This window comes from Silene latifolia, chromosome 6, assembly GCF_048544455.1.
Source record: "Silene latifolia isolate original U9 population chromosome 6, ASM4854445v1, whole genome shotgun sequence".
In the NCBI taxonomy this organism is placed as follows: domain Eukaryota; kingdom Viridiplantae; phylum Streptophyta; class Magnoliopsida; order Caryophyllales; family Caryophyllaceae; genus Silene; species Silene latifolia.
In genome coordinates this window covers 99,139,223-99,157,834 of record NC_133531.1, presented here as the reverse complement: position 1 = coordinate 99,157,834, position 18,612 = coordinate 99,139,223, and the positions used below count along the sequence as shown (strand labels likewise).

The following is an 18,612-nucleotide window of genomic DNA, read 5'->3' as shown; positions in this document are numbered from 1 at the left end:
TGAGCCTATTTTGCATACTGTTATAACATTTTATGGCAATTTTATCCGTCAAAACCTTCCTAATTGCTTTCCTAGTACATTTCGTATGTTTTGTAGGAAATGAGATAATTAGGCGGAAATTCCCGTCTTTCGTGCATATTTGGAAGCTTATTGATGACATTAGATGGACTAGTATGAAGAAGAAGCGAGAACTAAAGACCAATCCTACAAGAATAAAAAGAAAGTAAAGAAAAGGATTCTGATGAAAAATCTGAGCGGCCTCACAGGCAAGACGCCCGTCCAGAATGACAATCCGAGCGTCCAAGCAACAAAGACGCTCGGATTCCTCCACTACAATCCGAGCGGATTTACAGAAAGACGCCCGTGCACCCCCTCAAGAATCCGAGCGTCTTCCCTTCCTGGACGGACGGACCGCAACGTCTTCAGCCGAGATGCTCATCCCTCAAAAAACGACTACCATTTCCCTTCTTAAAACTCAAAAATGTAATTACTAATTTAGCCTTAGTTAACCTAATGAAGCTCTACTATATATACCCCACTTATAAATAATTATGGTATGGAGTTTTAGATTAGGCTAAGCCTCCACATTAGAAATTCCTCTTAGATTCAATTAGGAGTAGATTAGAATAGATTGCTCTTTAATCTTTCCACAAATTACACATTAATCTCTCCTTAATTATTGTTCAAGCTTGTTACTTTTGGGTAACCGAAGATTATTGGGTTACTATTGGAGGATTGACAACCCTTCATCAATCAATCAAGTTTCTTCTATTATCCTTTTCTTTATTATTTGGATCATCTTAAGTAGGTATAATTCTTTTACCCTTTACTCTTTATTGTTTATTTCCTCATTCTCTTATCATGTTTACACTTGTTGAGATGATTGACAACCTTGTTAGCATGTTAAACTTGATAATGAGTGAGTAGTCTCTTAGCTAGGATTAGTGGGTAATTAAGGGAAATCAAACATGGGAATGATTCATGCTTAATTTAATATGTTCACACAATTAATTTGCTTGCTTGTTGTGATGTCAACTTTATGCACATGTTATGTTTGATGAAATGCTAAGCCTATGAATCCTTGCATTTACAACCATCTCTTATCTATTCAACTTGACTTGTAAGATATAAACCAAACTCGAGTCTTGTTAGACCATGCATAGAAGTTGAGTAGGAGGAAAGTAAGTCGACTTGTAGGTGTTATACAATCTAATCGATTCGGCTCCGGGACCCAACTCTTCCTAAGAACCGTAAGACATAACCCAACTCGGTTCCCCCACAACACTAATTGCTTGCTTATAATTGTAAACATGTTTGTATGATCAATACCATGAATCCCCTATGACCCCATGATATCCTAGTACTTTTAATCATTTGTGTACATCCTTCCTTTCATTGTTTACTTTACTTTATTGTTTGCATTAGTCTAGAACACAACTACAAACCCAAATCAATTGTGACACTATCATAAATTGAGATAGATAGGCTTAGAACCCAAAGCACACCGTCCCATGGATCGACCTCGTCTTACCACTAACTAGTTGTTTGTTGAGTATTATAAATGTGTTTTGATTGGGTGTACAACGACACGCCCACGTCAACCTTTCCTCTACGAATCCTCCTCCTATCACATAATCATACAATTACTACATACCCAACTAATCATAAAACCCCCAATCCCATAAATTACGTTTAAACAATCTTAACCAAATGCTATAAAATTGGTATGTAGGACTTACCCTTGACGCAAGGATCAGAAAGACACAAAGAACAATGAAATCCGACCTCTCAAGCTCCGGGATTTGCCAATAATGCGGATGAAGAGAACAACGTAGTTTCAATCTCCTTTATGAGTGTATTAGGTTTATAAAAGTGTTTAATAAAGATGACGACATAATATATATACTAATCCGCATTATTAACAAAACCCGTCAAAACATAACCCGTCAACCGAGCTACTCGATCGAGTAAGTAAAGTACTCGATCGAGTGCCCCTTACTCGATCGAGTGTGAAGGCTACTCGATCGAGTACCCTACAGGCAGAATACTGTTTCGTAAATCAAAACACCCTTACTCGACAGAGTAAGGCCCACTCGATAGAGTACCCAGAGACTCATAAAACCGTAGTATTACAGGACGAGGCAGCAAAATTCTGAAATTTCTCCCTGGCAGCATCAAGACTATCTACCCTGGCCTTCACCTCCCTGATAGGAGCAGTGATATCAGCCTCTTCCTGCTTTCTTTTCTAGGCTGGTGGAGCAGTCTCAACAAGGATAACAGGAGTATCAGTCAAGTCGATCGGTTGATCAGGCACTGTTCCACTGCGAGAGACATGACCGCCACTGCCTTGTGAACCCTCCTCCTAAAACTTGGCAAGCCTTGCATTCAGGTCAGTTTTGCCAAACCTGGCCAGCCTAGTAAATGATCTAGTGGCTACAAAACAAGTGACTGTATCAGCAATACAATAACTGCTATATCAAAAGAAGAAATAAGCAAACAATCATAAGGAAGGATCTTACTGCCAGAAGTTGAAGCACCAATAGCCTTAGCAGGCCTGGGGACTTTAGCAGGTCCATCAGTTTTCAGGAAATGGGGAAAACGCTCCACCCCACAGCAGAATGGCCATGTTCTCTCCGTTGAGGGGATGGCGAGAAAAGCAGATACCCTTTCAGAAGGATTATCAATATGGGACTCCCAATCGTCCACTTCAAGAAAGGTACACCTTGTTTGAATTATTTATTTTTCTACTAATAAACTTTAGTGCAGGAAGAGAATTTTTTTAGGTTACTTACCAGCAAGGCAGGCGTCAAATTTAAGATATGCCTGGTCAGGCCCAATCGAGTTGGTCCTGACGAACATATAGCCATCAACCCAATTTTTATCATGACCACTATCCAAGTTACTGAGCAGAGGAGTAGTTGAAGGCCTGACCTTGAAACTAACCCTGCCCGGGCTATTTTTTCTCAAAGAATAACAACTTTTTAGGTCCTCAAGAGAGAAAGACAGATTGTATTTTTTGCACAGATATTCAATAGAATGAACCACCTTCCAGATCATAGGTGTAGCTACCCAGTATCTGCACCATCCAAAAACCACTCGATGATGATCAGCCTATAACCTGTTTTTGATATGCGTGCGTGGATGGTCTATACATGAGACGGTTTAGTGCACTACTGATGTGATCCATATTGGAGCATATTTAGTTCCCGAATTAGCCTCGTTCCTATGCTTTTTAGTGCATAATTGGGTCATTTATTATCTTTAGTTTCTCGTTTTGCATATTCTTTAAGGTTTTGATCCCTTGGTAGGAAAGGAGTAAGAACCTTGCATTTTCAGGGCACAATGGAGCTAAATTGATCGAATTCAATGACCAAGCATCAAAGGGAAGACAATGCTACAAGGCCTATGTAGGAAATAAAGTAGCTTGGGCAATGATAAAAGGATCCTTGCTTCTCCAACAAGATCCCCAAGGATTGTTGAAGAAAGAAAAGAAGAGAAGTGACGCCCAACAATGCGAGCGTCGCAGTGCCCAGGACGAGCGTCCACCCCTGCTACATACCGAGCGTCTCGTGGCCAAGACGCTCATCTTGAGGCCTAATGATCCGAGCGTCCCGACCAACAATCCGCTCGGATTCTGCTCTAGTGCCAACCGTCCCTCAGCCAAGACGCTCGGGAAGAGCGTATTACTTGAAGACCACCAAAACGGAGAGGAGCATCTCCTTGGAGAGGAGCACTTCCTCAACTTTTCTTAAGGGTCTTAATCGTCATTTAAGCCCTTAGTAACCCTAATTTATGTACCTAATCATTAGTATAAATACCCCATTGTACTAATTAGATTATCAAGCAATCTTAATATCATTTTACTTTATCTTAATCAAGTCCTAATACTCTCCTAATCTTGTAATCATCTCTTAATTTAGAATTAATAGAAATCTCTTTTCTTAATCTTTCTTTAATTTCTCTATTTTTCATCCTTTATTTTGGGTAATTGAAGATTATTTGGGGTTTATTTGGAGGATTGACAACCTTCCATCAATCATCAAGTACTTCTATTATTCTTTGCTTTATTATTTGGAAATCTCCATAGGTATAATTCTCTTAACCCTTGTTTTAATTTTTGTTAATCATTTCCATTCATTTATCATGTTTTGCTTTGTTAATTTGATTGACAACCTTTCTGGATCATATGTATCTCAAACCTCCCAACCTCATCTCTCAATCTCATCAACGATGTAGCTGTGCACAAAGAATGTACACTCTTCCTGCTCAAAGCATCTGCAACTACACTGGCCTTCCCTTCATGGTAGATAATATCCATGTCATAATCGCCAATCAACTCCATCCACCTCCTCTGTCTCATGTTCAACTCCTTTTGAGTGAAGATGTACTTGAGACTCTTGTGATCTGAAAATACCTTAAAGGTCGCCCCATATAGGTAATGTCTCCAAATCTTGAGAGCAAACACAACTGTACCCAACTCCAGATCGTGTGTAGGATAATTCTCCTCATAAGGCTTCAATTGCCTAGAAGCATAGGCAATGACTTTACCGTTCTGCATCAACATACATCCCAACCCATTCTTTGAAGCATCTGTATACACTTCAAAGTTCTCACTCCCATTAGGCAATGCTAAGATTGGAGCTGTGGTCAGACGCTCTTTTAGTGTTTGGAACGTCATCTCACAACTCTCATCCCAACGAAACCTGTCTTCTTTCCTCATCAAAGCCGTCATAGGTCTAGCAATCTTGGAGAAATATTTCACGAACCGTCTGTAATACCCAGCTAAACCCAAGAGACTCTTCATCTCAGCTATATTCTTTGGTGCTTCCCACTTGGTAACTGCCTCAATATTTGCAGGATCCATAGCTACCCCTTCCTTAGAAATCACATGCCCCAGAAAGGCAACTTTAACCAGAACTCACACTTGGACAACTTGGCATACAACTCATGCTCCCTCAAGGTCTGCAACACAATCCTGAGATGCTCCTCATGCTCCTCCTTAGTCTTAGAAAAGACTAAGATGTCATCTATGAAAACCACCACAAACTTGTCCAAAAACTGACTGAAGACTCTGTTCATCAAATCCATAAACACAACTGGTGCATTAGATAACCCAAACGGCATCATTACATACTCATAATGGCCATACCTCGACGTGAAAGCTGTCTTTGGTGTGTCCTCCTCCCTAATCTTCACCTGATGGTACCCCGACCTCAAATCAATCTTATAAAAGACTGCTGCACCACTCAACTGATCAAACAGCTCATCTATCCTTTGCAAAGGATACTTGTTCTTCACCGTCACTCTTTTCAGCTCCCTGTAATCTATGCACAACCTCAGGCTCCCATCTTTCTTTTTTCACAAACAAAACTGGTGCTCCCCACGGTGATACACTAGGTCTAATGTATCCCCTCTCAATCAGATCATCTAACTGCTTCCTGAGCTCCTCCAACTCCTTAGGACCCATCCGGTACGGTGCCTTAGAGATTGGCCCCGTCCCCGGTTTCAGCTCAACACTGAAATCTATCTCCCTCTTCGGTGGCAACCCCGGAATCTCCTCTGGAAAGGCATCTAGAAACTCCCTCATAACTGGTATCTGCGCAATTGTCGGACTCTCCATCCTGTCATCTCTCACATGGCACAAGATCATCGGGCACCCTTTCCTTAGATAAGACTTCAAGGTCACAGCTGCAATCAACTTAACTTTGGGTTTGACAACAAACCCACGATAAGACACACTAATGCCCTTAGGATCTCTCAGAGACACTTTCTTTTGATGACAGTCTATCTTAGCTTTGTACTTTCCTAACCAATCCATTCCGACTATCATCTCAAAACCGTCTAAAGGAAACTCTAGCAAGTCTACAGGTAGATCGACTTGCCCAACTATCATGGATACATCTCTATACAACCTCCCACACGATACAGACTCACCCGAAGGTATAAAGACTTCCTCCCTTTGGACTCTTACTATCTTAAACCCAACTGTTTAACATGACTCGAAGATACAAACGACTGAGATACCCCCGAATCAAACAAAACAAAGGTATAAACACCATTAACAAGAAAAATACCAGTGATAACATGAGCGTCGTCCTCAGCTGCTTTCTTCTCCATCATAAACAGCTTTCCACTGGCCTTCTGCCCACCTCCTTGGACAATACTGGCTGAGGTAGTCGGCTTAGCACCCGACCACTGGTTGTTGTTGGTGTTCGTAGCTGGCTTCTAATAAGAATTACTGTCATTGCGGTTACCCCGACCGTTGTTGTTGTGGCCTCCCCTATTGTTCCATGACCCAGCCGGTTTGTTGCTCGCATAACTCTGTGCCAGGCCCTGAGAAAAACTTCCATGTCCCGGCCTCTGGAAAACCCCACTCACCGCACTGGTGCACTCATGTCTCTTGTGGCCTACACCGCCACGTTAAAAACAGTCATCCCCGCCCATCGCTACTATTCCCACGGCCACGCCCATAGGAAGCCCCAGCACTAAACCCCAAGCCCGATGAATATACTCTAGCCTGAGTGTGGTTGCCCTTCTTGTAGTTAGATTAGCCTCCACCCTCGCTCTCAGCCTTTCTTTTCTCAGCACCTCTCTCTCTCGGGTCATCTACACCAACCTCTCAGCCCTCCCAGATCTCTCATAAGCTTCCTTAACATCTGTAAGGACTCCCACAGTTAGCTTCTCCATTATCTTGGGGGTCAACCCCTTCTCAAACCTCAACGCCAGGTTCTCCTCACTCAACCCCATATCCTCAGCGTACCTAGCCTTCTCATTAAACTGTCGGTAGTACTCAGCCACCGTCATATCAGATGCCATCTTAAACCAATCAAACTTCTCTCTCAGCTTACTCCTCACATGCTCCGGCACGAACTCTCGCCTCATAGCCTTTCTAAACTCTTCCCAAGGAATAACAGGTAACCCCTGCTTCGCGTGCATATCTCTAGCATTCACCTTTACGTTGTCCCACCACTCTCTTGCCGCCTCGCTCAAGTAGAACGCAGCTTATTCCACTTTCATCTCATCCGGGCAGTGCACCAAATCCAGGATGTTCTCCATCTCTCTGTGCCAATTATCTAGAAAAATTGGCTCCCCGCTCCCCTTGTACTCTTTCGGGTTAAACCTCGCTATGTAGAGACTAATCTTTGAATGATCAACCTCTTCATCCTTCCCCACTCTCTTCCACGCATCTATGAGAGCATCTTGGTGCTCTAACATCTTTACTATGTCATCGACTGACATACTCTCAGCTCTAGCATAAAGGGCGTTTCTCTTTGGCGGCATCTTGTAACTATATAAGAAAAGGTAGATATAAACACACATACTATAACCCAAAACACGTATATAGCCTGCACAGACCCCACTCGATCGAGTACCAGAACCCACTCGATCGAGTTGAGGCTACTCGATCGAGTGCCCAACCTACTCGATCGAGTGCCTCGACTCCAGAACCTAATCAGACCTCCTGATCATAAACATACTTGACCGAGCTGACCAGCCACTCGATCGAGCGTCCCCTACTCGATCGAGTGCCCCTATGTACTCGATCGAGTACCCAAAAAACATGATTCTGACCAGAAAAACATCAAACTACCTACTCGACCGAGTTACACCCACTCGATCGAGCACCTCACCTACTCGGTCGAGTGCCCCCCACTCGATCGAGTCATACAGATTCGCATACACTACCCGCATGTTTATCTCACTTTCCCAACATAATATAAAAGTTTTATAATTTCAGCAAAATAACCATAACTACGCATGCATTTCTACACAACTCCTTATAAAATCAACAAATCAATCTACTTCATATTATCAAAATTCCATATTATAACATACATCATGCTTTTCGTCCATTTCAACATACGAATCACACATCTTTCATCTTCTACTCCATATTTCCAATTTTCCACATTCAACATCCAACGATTCATTACACATGCCACTATGTACACATACAAACCAAAAGACAACACATACGACCCTGACACATACCCCATGTGACCGGTTCAAAATTGCAGGGCGAGTTCGCGGCTTTAGGAAGTCTCCCAAGCCTTTGCATTAGCTCCTACAACTTCTACCCCGGGTTCACTTTAGTTGACTCCCTATGTTCATTAGATTCATTAGTTACAGGTTTCAGGATCGTCGCTCTGATACCACTTTGTGACACCCCCATACTCCAAGTGCCTTACCAGGACCACTCAGGTATGAGAACGTCACCATCCCGGTTTCCCTAGGTAATGATAATCAAATGACAATAACGAAACATAATTTAAATAGTAATAAAGTTTAAGTGATTACAATTCCAAAACCAAACTGATAAAAGTACAATACATGATCTCTTAAACCATATGTCTCAACACTACTAAAGAATGACAGCGGAAGACTCTAATCAGCTCGTGGTAACACATCCCAACTAGCCCATATGCCTCTAATCAAACTTGCTCAACAACTGCTCATCGTCCCCAAATGGATCACCACAGTTTTACAAAATAAAGACGGGCTCAGTACTAATCACACAATACAATCACAACAAGACAAGTAACAAACAGCTCAACCGTCACATCAACCCAAACTCCATAATCAACACCTCATCACTGACTACACACTAAAGTGTGTAGCCCTGCCAGAGTACCCATCGCAACAGGTACTCCACACCGCCAGTGGGGGGCCACAGCCGTTCCCACCTAAGCCCCGCTCATCTCCATCGAGCGATAAACCCAAGTCCATTAATGTGCACATCCCTTCTGTGGCGGATTCCACAGAAGGCGAAATAAGGGCGTGAAGCCACTCCCTCAAGTGACTCCACTCAGCCAGGGACGCACCCCAAAGATCACAGACAGGTACAATCAACAACAATCAACAACGATAATATTCAACAACCGTCACAATACCAACATTATACTTTAACAACAATCATAATCAATTCACCAACCACATCATGTGACTACTACTGAGTAGGGAAAACCCTACCTGGAATGAAAACACACATAGCAGACGATCTTAGCAGTTGTCTCAAAACCTTTCATCTACGAAGCCTCCTCCTATCACATAATCATACAATTACTACATACACAACTAATCATAAAACCCCCAATCCCATAAATTAGAGTTTAAACAATATTAACCAAATGCTATAAAATTGGTATGTAGGACTTACCCTTGACGTAAGGATCACAAAGACACAAAGAACAATGAAATCCGACCTCTCAAGCTCCGGGATTTGCCAATAATGCGGATGAAGAGAACAACGTAGTTTCAATCTCCTTTATGAGTGTATTAGGTTTATAAAAGTGTTTAATAAAGATGACGACATAATATATATACTAATCCGCATTATTAACAAAACCCGTCAAAACATAACCCGTCAACCGAGTTACTCGATCGAGTAAGTAAAGTACTCGATCGAGTGCCCCTTACTCGATCGAGTGCCAAGGCTACTCGATCGAGTACCCTACAGGCAAAATACTATTTTGTAAATCAAAACACCCTTACTCGGCAGAGTAAGGCCCACTTGATAGAGTACCCAGAGACTCATAAAACTGTAGTATTACAGGACGAGGCAGCAAAATTCTGAATTTTCTCCCTGGCAGCATCAAGATTATCTACCCTGGCCTTCTCCTCCCTGATAGGAGCAGTGATATCAGCCTCTTCCTGCTTTCTTTTCTGGGCTGGTGGAGCAGTCTCAACAAGGATAACAGGGGTATTAGTCAAGTCGATCGGTTGATAAGGCATTGTTCCCCTGCCAGAGACAGGACCGTTACTGCCTTGTGAACCCTCCTCCTTCACCTTGGCAAGCCTGGCATTCAGGTCAGTAGTGCCAAACCTGGCCAGCCTAGTAAATTATCTAGTGGCAACAAAATAAGTGACTGTATCAGCAATATAATAACTACTATATCAAAAAAAGAAATAAGCAAACAATCATAAGGAAGGATCTTACTGCCAGAAGTTGAAGCACCAATAGCCTTAGCAGGCCTGGGGACTTTAGCAGGTTCATCAGTTTTCAGGCAATGGGGAAAACGCTCCACCCCATAGCAGAATGGCCATGTTCTCTCTGTTGAGGGGATGGCGAGGAAAGCAGATCCCTTTCAGAAGGATAATCAATATGGGACTCCCAATCGTCCACTGCAAGAAAGGTACACCTTGTTTGAATTATTTATTTTTCTACTAATAAACTTTAATGCAGGAAGAGAAAAATTTTCAGGTTACTTACCAGCAAGGCAGGCGTCAAAGTTAAGATATGCTAGGTCAGGCCTAATCGAGTTGGTCCTGACAAACATATAGCCATCAACCCAGTTTTTATCATGACCACTATCCAAGTTACTGAGCAGGGGAGTAGTTGAAGGCCTGACCTTGAAACTAACCCTGCCAAGGCTATTTTTTCTCAAAGAATAACAGCTTTTTAGGTCCTCAAGAGAGAAAGACAGATTGTGTTTTTTGCACAGATATTCAATAGAATGAACCACCTTCCAGATCATAGGTGTAGCTACCCAGTATCTGCACCTTCCAAAAACAACTCGATGATGATCGGACTATAACCTGTTTTTGATATGCGTGCGTGGATTGGCTATACATGAGACGGTTTAGTGCACTACTGATGTGACCCATATTAGAGCATATTTAGTCCCCGAATTAGCCTCGTTCCTATGCTTTTTAGTGCATAATTGGGTCATTTATTATCTTTAGTTTCTCGTTTTTCATATTCTTTAAGATTTTGATCCCTTGGTAGGAAAAGAATAAGAACCTTGCATTTTCAGGGCAAAATGGAGCTTAATTGATCGAATTCAATGACCAAGCATCAAAGGGAAGAGAATGCTAGAAGGCCTGCGTAGGAAATAAAGTAGCTTGGGCAATGATGAAAGGATCCTTGCATCTCTAACAAGATCCCCGAGGATTGTTGAAGAAAGAAAAGAAGAGAAGTGACTGCCCAATATTCCGAGCGTCGCAATGCCCAGGACAAGCGTCCACCCCTGCTACAGTCCGAGCGTCGCGTGGCCAAGACGTTCATCTTGAGACCTGATGATCCGAGCGTCCCGACCCACAATCCGCTCGGATTCTGCTCCAGTGCCAACCGTCCCTCAGCCAAGACGCTCGGGACGAGCGTATTACTTGAACACCACCAAAACGGAGAGAGGCATGTCCTTGGAGAGGAGCACTTCCTCAACTTTTCTTAAGGGTCTTAATCGTCATTTAAGCCCTTAGTAACCCTAATTTATGTACCTAATCCTTAGTATAAATACCCCATTGTACTAATTAGATTATCAAGCAATCTTAATATCATTCTATTTTATTTTAATCAAGTCCTAATACTCTCCTAATCTTGTAATCATCTCTTAATTTAGTATTAATAGAAATCTCTTTTCTTAATATTTCCTTAATTTCTCTATTGTTCATCCTTTATTTTGGGTAATTGAAGATTATTTGGGGTTTATTAGGAGGATTGACAACCTTCCATCAATCATCAAGTACTTCTATTATTCTTTGCTTTATTATTTGGAAATCTCCAAAGGTATAATTCTCTTAACCCTTGTTTTAATTATTGTTAATCATTTCCATTCATTCATCATGTTTTGCTTTGTTAATTTGATTGACAACCTTGTTAACATGATAAATTTGATAATGAGTGAGTAGTTTCCTTAACTAGGGTTAATGGGGAATTAGGTGAAACCAACATGGGGATTGATTCATGCTTAATCTAATATGTTTTCATAACTAATTTGCTTACTTGTTGTGATTCCAACTTATGCACATGCTATGTTTGATGAAATGCGAGCCTATGAATCCTTGCATTTTTTACCCATCACTTACCTTTTCAATGAGACTTGTAGGACATAAACCAACTCGAGTCTCATTAGACCATGCATATAGTTGGATAGGGAGGATTAAGTCGACTTGTAGGTGTTGTACAATCTAATCGATTCGGCTCCGGGACCCAGATCTTCCTAGGGATTGTAAGATAAACACCAACTCGATCCCATTACAACAATAAGTGCTTGAATCTAGTAGAAAACATGTTTGTATGATCAAATCCCATGCATCCCCTATGAACCCATGACACCCTAGTACTTTCAATCAATTGTTTACATCTCATTTTAATCATCTTGTTTACATTCATTACTTTACTTTCATTGTTATTTAGTTTAGTTGATCTCCTATCTCAACCCAAATTGTGACACCCTTAGACACGACCATTTGCAATCGAAAATCCTACATCAATACCCGTCCCTTGGGATCCGACCTTTACTTACCTCTTTACTAATAGTGGAGTAGTTTGTGAAGTTATAAATATTGTTCTGGTCTAGGTAACTCTTAACGACAAGTAACCGAAAATAACTAACTCGACCAAAAATGGCACCGTTGCCGGGGACGGTGTTTACATGATTTGATTTTCTTTGATTGTTTTTAGTTATGTCTTTCTTTACCTTGGGGAAGTAAAACTCCTCAAGGTTTGTTCTAATTGTTTTCAAGTTGTTTGATATTTTGCATGTCTAGGAGATCACAAGGTAACTTGTTACCCATTGATCTTGAAATTGAAAGGACTTTGACCAACAATAGAAGACTTACTAGAAATACTTTGAGAGGTATTGGTGAGATTGTGGATATTCAACCAAATAATATTCAATTCATCAACCCTTTTGCAAGAGAAGGAGAGGATAACCCAACACAAAATCAACCACAAAATCAGCCCACAATGCCTAAATTTTCATCACATTCCGTACCAACTGAGGAGAACCTACCCAATGGTACTCCCACACCACAACATTTGACTGGTAATTTCATTGCAAAATCCGCATTTGTACAATTAGTTGAGAGAAGTCAATTCGGGGGGATGCCTAGTGAAGACCCTCATTCTCATATGGAGACTTTTTGTGACTATTGTGATGCGATTTCTCAAACCGGAGTTACTCAAGACAAATTCGATGGGTCTTATTTCCTTTTTCTTTTATTGGTTCCGGGAAATAATGGTTGAAGAGCTTTGATAAGGCTACTCTTGGTATTAACTCTTGGAAGAAATTGGCACTTGCTTTCTACAAGAAATTCTACCCTCCAGAAAAGATTAACATGTTGAGAGCCCAAATCACCGGGTTCAAGCAAAGGGATGAGAAATCTTTGTATGAAGCATGGGAGAGATTCAAGGATACTTGCCGCTCATGTCCTCATCACGGACTTAGCGAGTGGTTCTTGGTACAACAATTTTGGAATGGTCTATATGAAGACTCCCGAAACATTCTCAATATGGGATCAAATGGTATGTTCACCGAAGTTGACGATAATCAAACATGGAACAAGATTGAGGAAATGGCGGTCCATAACTCACAATATAGTAGACCTCGGAAAGCTACTAGAGGAGGAAAGCATGAAGTGGACTCTATTACTCAATTGGGTGCTCAACTTAGTGCTCATATTGATACCATTAACTTGAAGTTTGAGAAGGCTATGACTAAACTTGAAGAAGCCTCCAAATCACCTAAGCAACATGTAAATGCCATGGTGGCATCTTCATCAATTCCGAGTGGAGTATGTGAGAGTTGTGGAACTTTGGGACATGACCAAAGTGAATGTAGGGGAACAAGTGAATGCTTTCCAAGCATACAAGAGTGATACCCCTTATTCCAACTATTACAATGAAAACACCAAATTCCACCCAAACCTCTCATACAAAAGCCAAAATGTTCAAAACCCTCAAACAACATACACCCCACCTCCAATGAGAAACCAAGCTCAAAGACCCTTTTACAACCAAAACCAAGGTTATCAAAATCAAACTCCATACCATCAATCCAATGACTAAGGTTTTGATGTTAAAAAAGCGGTCCTCCAAATGCAAAAGAACCAATAAGAATTTTTCACTCAAATGCAAAAAGATAGCCAAGCAAAAGACATCACCATCAACAACATCCTAGCTCACACCAAAATGTTGGAAACCCAAATGACTCAATTAGCATCTTCTAGCTCTCAAAGACAAAAGGGGCAATTACCACCTCAAAGTAATCCCCCAAGACATGAATCAGTGAGTGCTATCCATTTGAGGAGTGGTACAAGCTATGAAGGGACAAAGAAGCAAATTAAAGATGACATTGTGGAGACTAGTGATAAGGAAATAGTTGTGCAAAACTCTAGGGAAGAAGAACCCACCACTCAAGAAGTTTCAAAGAATAATGAAGAAAAGGCCAAAGAGAAGGAGCCTATTGTGGTTAGACTTCCTTTTCCAAGTCGTCAAGCTAAGCCTAAGTTTGATGACCAACTTGGAAAGTTCATGGAGATTGTGAAGAACTTAGAAGTCTCGATTCCATTCACGGAATTGATTAATCATGTTCCGGCCTATGCAAAGTACATGAAAGATATTCTTACAAAGAAGAAATCCATCCGGAAGCTTGAGACTATTGCTTTCACTAAAGTGAGTAGTGCTATTCTTCAAGGAAGTTCACCTCCAAAACTCAAGGATCCGGGAAGTTTATCCATTCCATTCACTATTGGTGACACTACAATCAACAAAGCTTTATGTGACCTTGGGGCAAGTGTAAGTGTCATGCCATACTCGGTAAGAAAAAGGCTAGGAATGGGAGAGCTCAAGTGCACTAATATCACGCTTCAAATGGCGGATCGATCAACAAACACACCTTTAGGGGTATGGGAAGATGTGCCCGTAAGAATTGGCAAATTCTTCATCCCGGTAGACTTTGTTATTTTTGATATAGAGGAGGATTCCAACATTCCTATCATCTTAGAAAGACCTTTCTTGCACACCGCGGGAGCGGTGATTGATGTGAAACATGGAGAACTCACCTTTGAAGTGGGAGATGAAACAATCACTTTTAATCTTGACAAGACAATGAGAGCCCCACGATTACATGAGCCATGTTTTATGGTTGATCACTATAGCCGAGAAAGTGATAGGAAGAAGTTGGCATCTCAAGGCAAGGAACAAGCTATGGGTAAAGAATCACCACCCATATGGAAGAAAGTGAAATATGTTCCATCCAAAAATCAAGGAAGTTTCAACAAAGAGAGCTTGAAAAGCTCACCCATGACAAGTGAAGAAGAAGGCCTCATTGGCCATGACAAGAAGGAAGGAGAGTTGTCTTCATCAACTCATGACATTTTTAAGGATCAAGTAGACGAAGTTTGCGGTCTTTGGGATGATGAGTTTGAAGGGATATTCAATCCCTATATTGGTAATGCTATGACCCAAGACCACCATGAAGAACAACAAGTACAAAGGTATATTGAAGATCTTTATCATGATAATGAACAAGCTTTCGACTACTTCTTCAAGGTGTTGAGCAACATCAACAACACCTTTAACATGCCCCCTTGACATCTCATTAATGGATGAGAGTTTGGTGGAGTCCTCCCTAAACCACCACTTGTAAATGTTCTAACTCCCTAACTTGCATTCTACTTATTGTATTGCATTTTTTTTTGTCAATTTTAGATTTATATTTTTATACCTTGATCAAGATTTTCATCATTTCGAGAGAAAGTGGGGGAGGGACTTATGTGATTATTGATGTGTTGTGTTTTGAAATAGTGTGGAGATAGCAATTGCCTAGGCAATCCAAGCCTTCGTAGTACCCCCACAATGAAGACCAAATGAATGAAGAGTGTATGACACGGGTTACGAAGTACCCACGGATGGACCTGAATTCGTGTGGTAGAGGGAGAATCCGAGCGGCCCAAAGCAGAATCCGCTCGTCCTGAAATAATCCGAGCGTCTTGGGTAGGATCCGCTCGTCCTAAGATAGCTGGAAAAAGAAGTTTTTTCTCTGACTAAGAATCCGAGCGTCCCCATAGAGAATCCGCTCGTCTCAGTCAGGACGCTCGTCCTACAGAGAAGCCGCTCGTCTCACTGCTGAAGAATTTTGGGATTTCTCCCTGACAAGGAATCCGAGCATCGTCACAGCAATCCGCTCGTCCTCGTTTAGAAAGACGCTCGTCTTCCTCAGAAGACGCTCGTGTCAGCGCGTCTTTTTCCTGAAGCCAACTGCAGCAGAATCCGAGCGTCCCGACGTAAAGCCGCTCGTCCCCCCCTATGATTTTCAAATATAACAGGATTAAAAACCCCTCTTTCCCAATTCATTTACTCATTCACAACATAAACACAACTCCAAACCCTCAAAACCCTCATTCTCTCCATCAACCAAAATCAAATTTCTCAACCAAATTCACCCAAATCAATTCCAAACTCCCTCAAAACTCAAACAAATCACTCCTTTGTCAACAACAAGCAATTAAAACACCAAAATCTTCAAAGTTTGAATCTATTTTTAGGATACAAGGCAACATTCCACTATCCTAATTCGATTTGGGTCTTATTGGAATTTGAAGAAATCAAGCTTATCTTTGGTGTTACTACATAAAGGAGCATGGCTAGGACAAAAGGTGGAAGCAAGGCACCTCCAAATAAGAACCTTTCCAAAAGACAACAAGCTCTTCAAGCTATTCAAGCATCTAAGGCATTGGTGGTTCAAAATGCAAGGTTGAAAATTCAAGAGTCTAATCCTCCTATGGAAGCTACTACTTCTACTACTCCGGTTGTTGAACAACTAGATGATTATCCGGAGGTAATTTTCACTTCCGACTCTCATAGGAAGAAATTTGTTTCCTTTGCTAACAAAACTATCTTGCCCACCAAGTTTATATGCCAAGAAGCCTTGACAAAACTGGGTGTCTTAGAACAAACCAAGACCTTTTTCGAGTCCATGGGGTTGAGTACTTTGTTTAATATGCAAGAGTTGACTTACTCATCCCTCACCTTATAGTTTTTAAGCTCATTGAAAGTTACCAAGGTGGAGGCTGTAAGGAACATTGAATTTCGCCTCGAGAATGTTGATAGAAAATTTTCTTTTGAGGAATTTGGTAATGTTTTTGGCCTTAGAAATGACCCGACTTATGTGATGAAACCCAATGATAAGTATGATCCCGCTCCCTTATGGAAGGCTATTGTCGGGAGAGAATTTACATCTTATCATGATTGTCGTGCTCTTTTTGTCCATCATCCGGGCATAAGGGTATGGCACAAGGTTGTTGGGCATACTTTGATTTCTAGGAAGGGAACAAACAACTTCACCGAGCTTGATTTTATTTACCTCGAGTCGGCCTTGAACATAGGTAGAGCGTTCACCAAAAGATACAACATTCTTCAACTTTTGATTGAGAGGTGGCTCAATGTCGATCATGGCAAAGAAGGCACGGCCTTTATTGTTAATGGAAGTTTGGTAACTTATTTGGCTAAACACTTCAACCGGGACTTCAACAAGGATGGTACCTATAAACCAGTTAAGGGAGGCCCAACCATTGATCTAGCCACCATGGTTCAAAAATTCAAATGGGTCAAGAATGACACTCTTGACGACAAATTTGGGTGGTCAACAAAAGATGCCAAATCCTTCACATTACCAAGCAAAATTTGCCGATTGAATGTCGATAGGCCAAACTACCTTCTCCCACTCTCAGAGGAAGCCGAGTACATTATACAACATCAAGGGGAAGACATTGCCGAGCCCTCCTCCTCTATTATCACTCCACCCTACGCATTCACCTACCATGAGTTTCAACCCGAAAATGTTAAGGTGGGGAATGACTACTTGACTCTTTTGATGAAAGAAATGCACAAGCAAGCTCATGAGGATATAGTCAATGCTTATAGAGCACAATATCCGCCTCTCATACATCTTGCTAGGCAAGGACTTCTTGATCCATCTTGTCCTATGCTTAGTTGGGCGGATAAGGAAGTCTTCTTTCCTAGTGCTTCTACGGGTGCTAGCTTGGGTGAAGAGGAGGATGTTGTTGAGAGTGGTGGTCAAGAAGGTGAAGAAAATGAAGATGATGAAGAAGGTCAAGAAGAAGAGAGTAGTGAGGAAGAAGAAGGAAGTGCAAGTGAAAGTGGTGATGCCTCCGCTTCTAGGGAGGTTGATGATGATTCAAGTGAGGAGGTTGATGATGATTCAAGTGAGGAGGTTGATGATGATGGAGACAATAGTGATGACGCCATGGGCGATGATTGAGGATTAGCAAGCTCTTAGGAGGATGTCACATTACTTTGTGAGTTCCTACACCTCCTTTAAGGTTTGTCTATTTCTCTTGTTTTTCATATAATTTTTTATCTTGATTATGATTTGGAGTCCTAGCATCATTTAGAGGACTCACACCTCGGTCTCATTGAGGTGTTTATTTTATTGTTCCCATTTTTAAAATCCAAAATCACAATTGTAGTTGCATGCATAGCATCTTTATGCATGAACTCCCCTAATTTATGACATTAGAAATAATGTCTATTTTGGTTTGGGGAAGTTTATGCATATGCATTGGGAGCTAATCTAAATTATGCTCTCCACCAAAATAAAAACCCATGCATCATGTAGTATAGTTTAGTTTATAAGTTGTATTTAGCTTAGAAATCATGCATTTTCATATAGATTGCATAATTTCCTATTGTATTGGCCATTGAGGACAATGCCCACACTAGTGTGGGGATGGGAAATTCTAACTTGACTTTTTTAAACAAAAATGATAAAAATTTGAAAAATCTTGAAAAATACAAAAAAAATGTCTTTTTATTTCATAAAATAAAAAAAAACCAAAAAATTTGAAAAATTCAAAAATCCAAAAACA

At 41.1% G+C, this 18,612-nt stretch overlaps 1 non-coding gene across 1 annotated transcript; it reads right to left on the bottom strand.

Moving 5' to 3' along the window:
- Positions 1-13,059: 13,059 nt before the first annotated feature.
- Positions 13,060-13,166, bottom strand: LOC141589425 (small nucleolar RNA R71). Its single transcript, XR_012520364.1, has one exon. It is a non-coding gene; the product is annotated as a small nucleolar RNA R71 (small nucleolar RNA).
- Between the last annotated feature and the right edge of the window lie 5,446 nt (positions 13,167-18,612).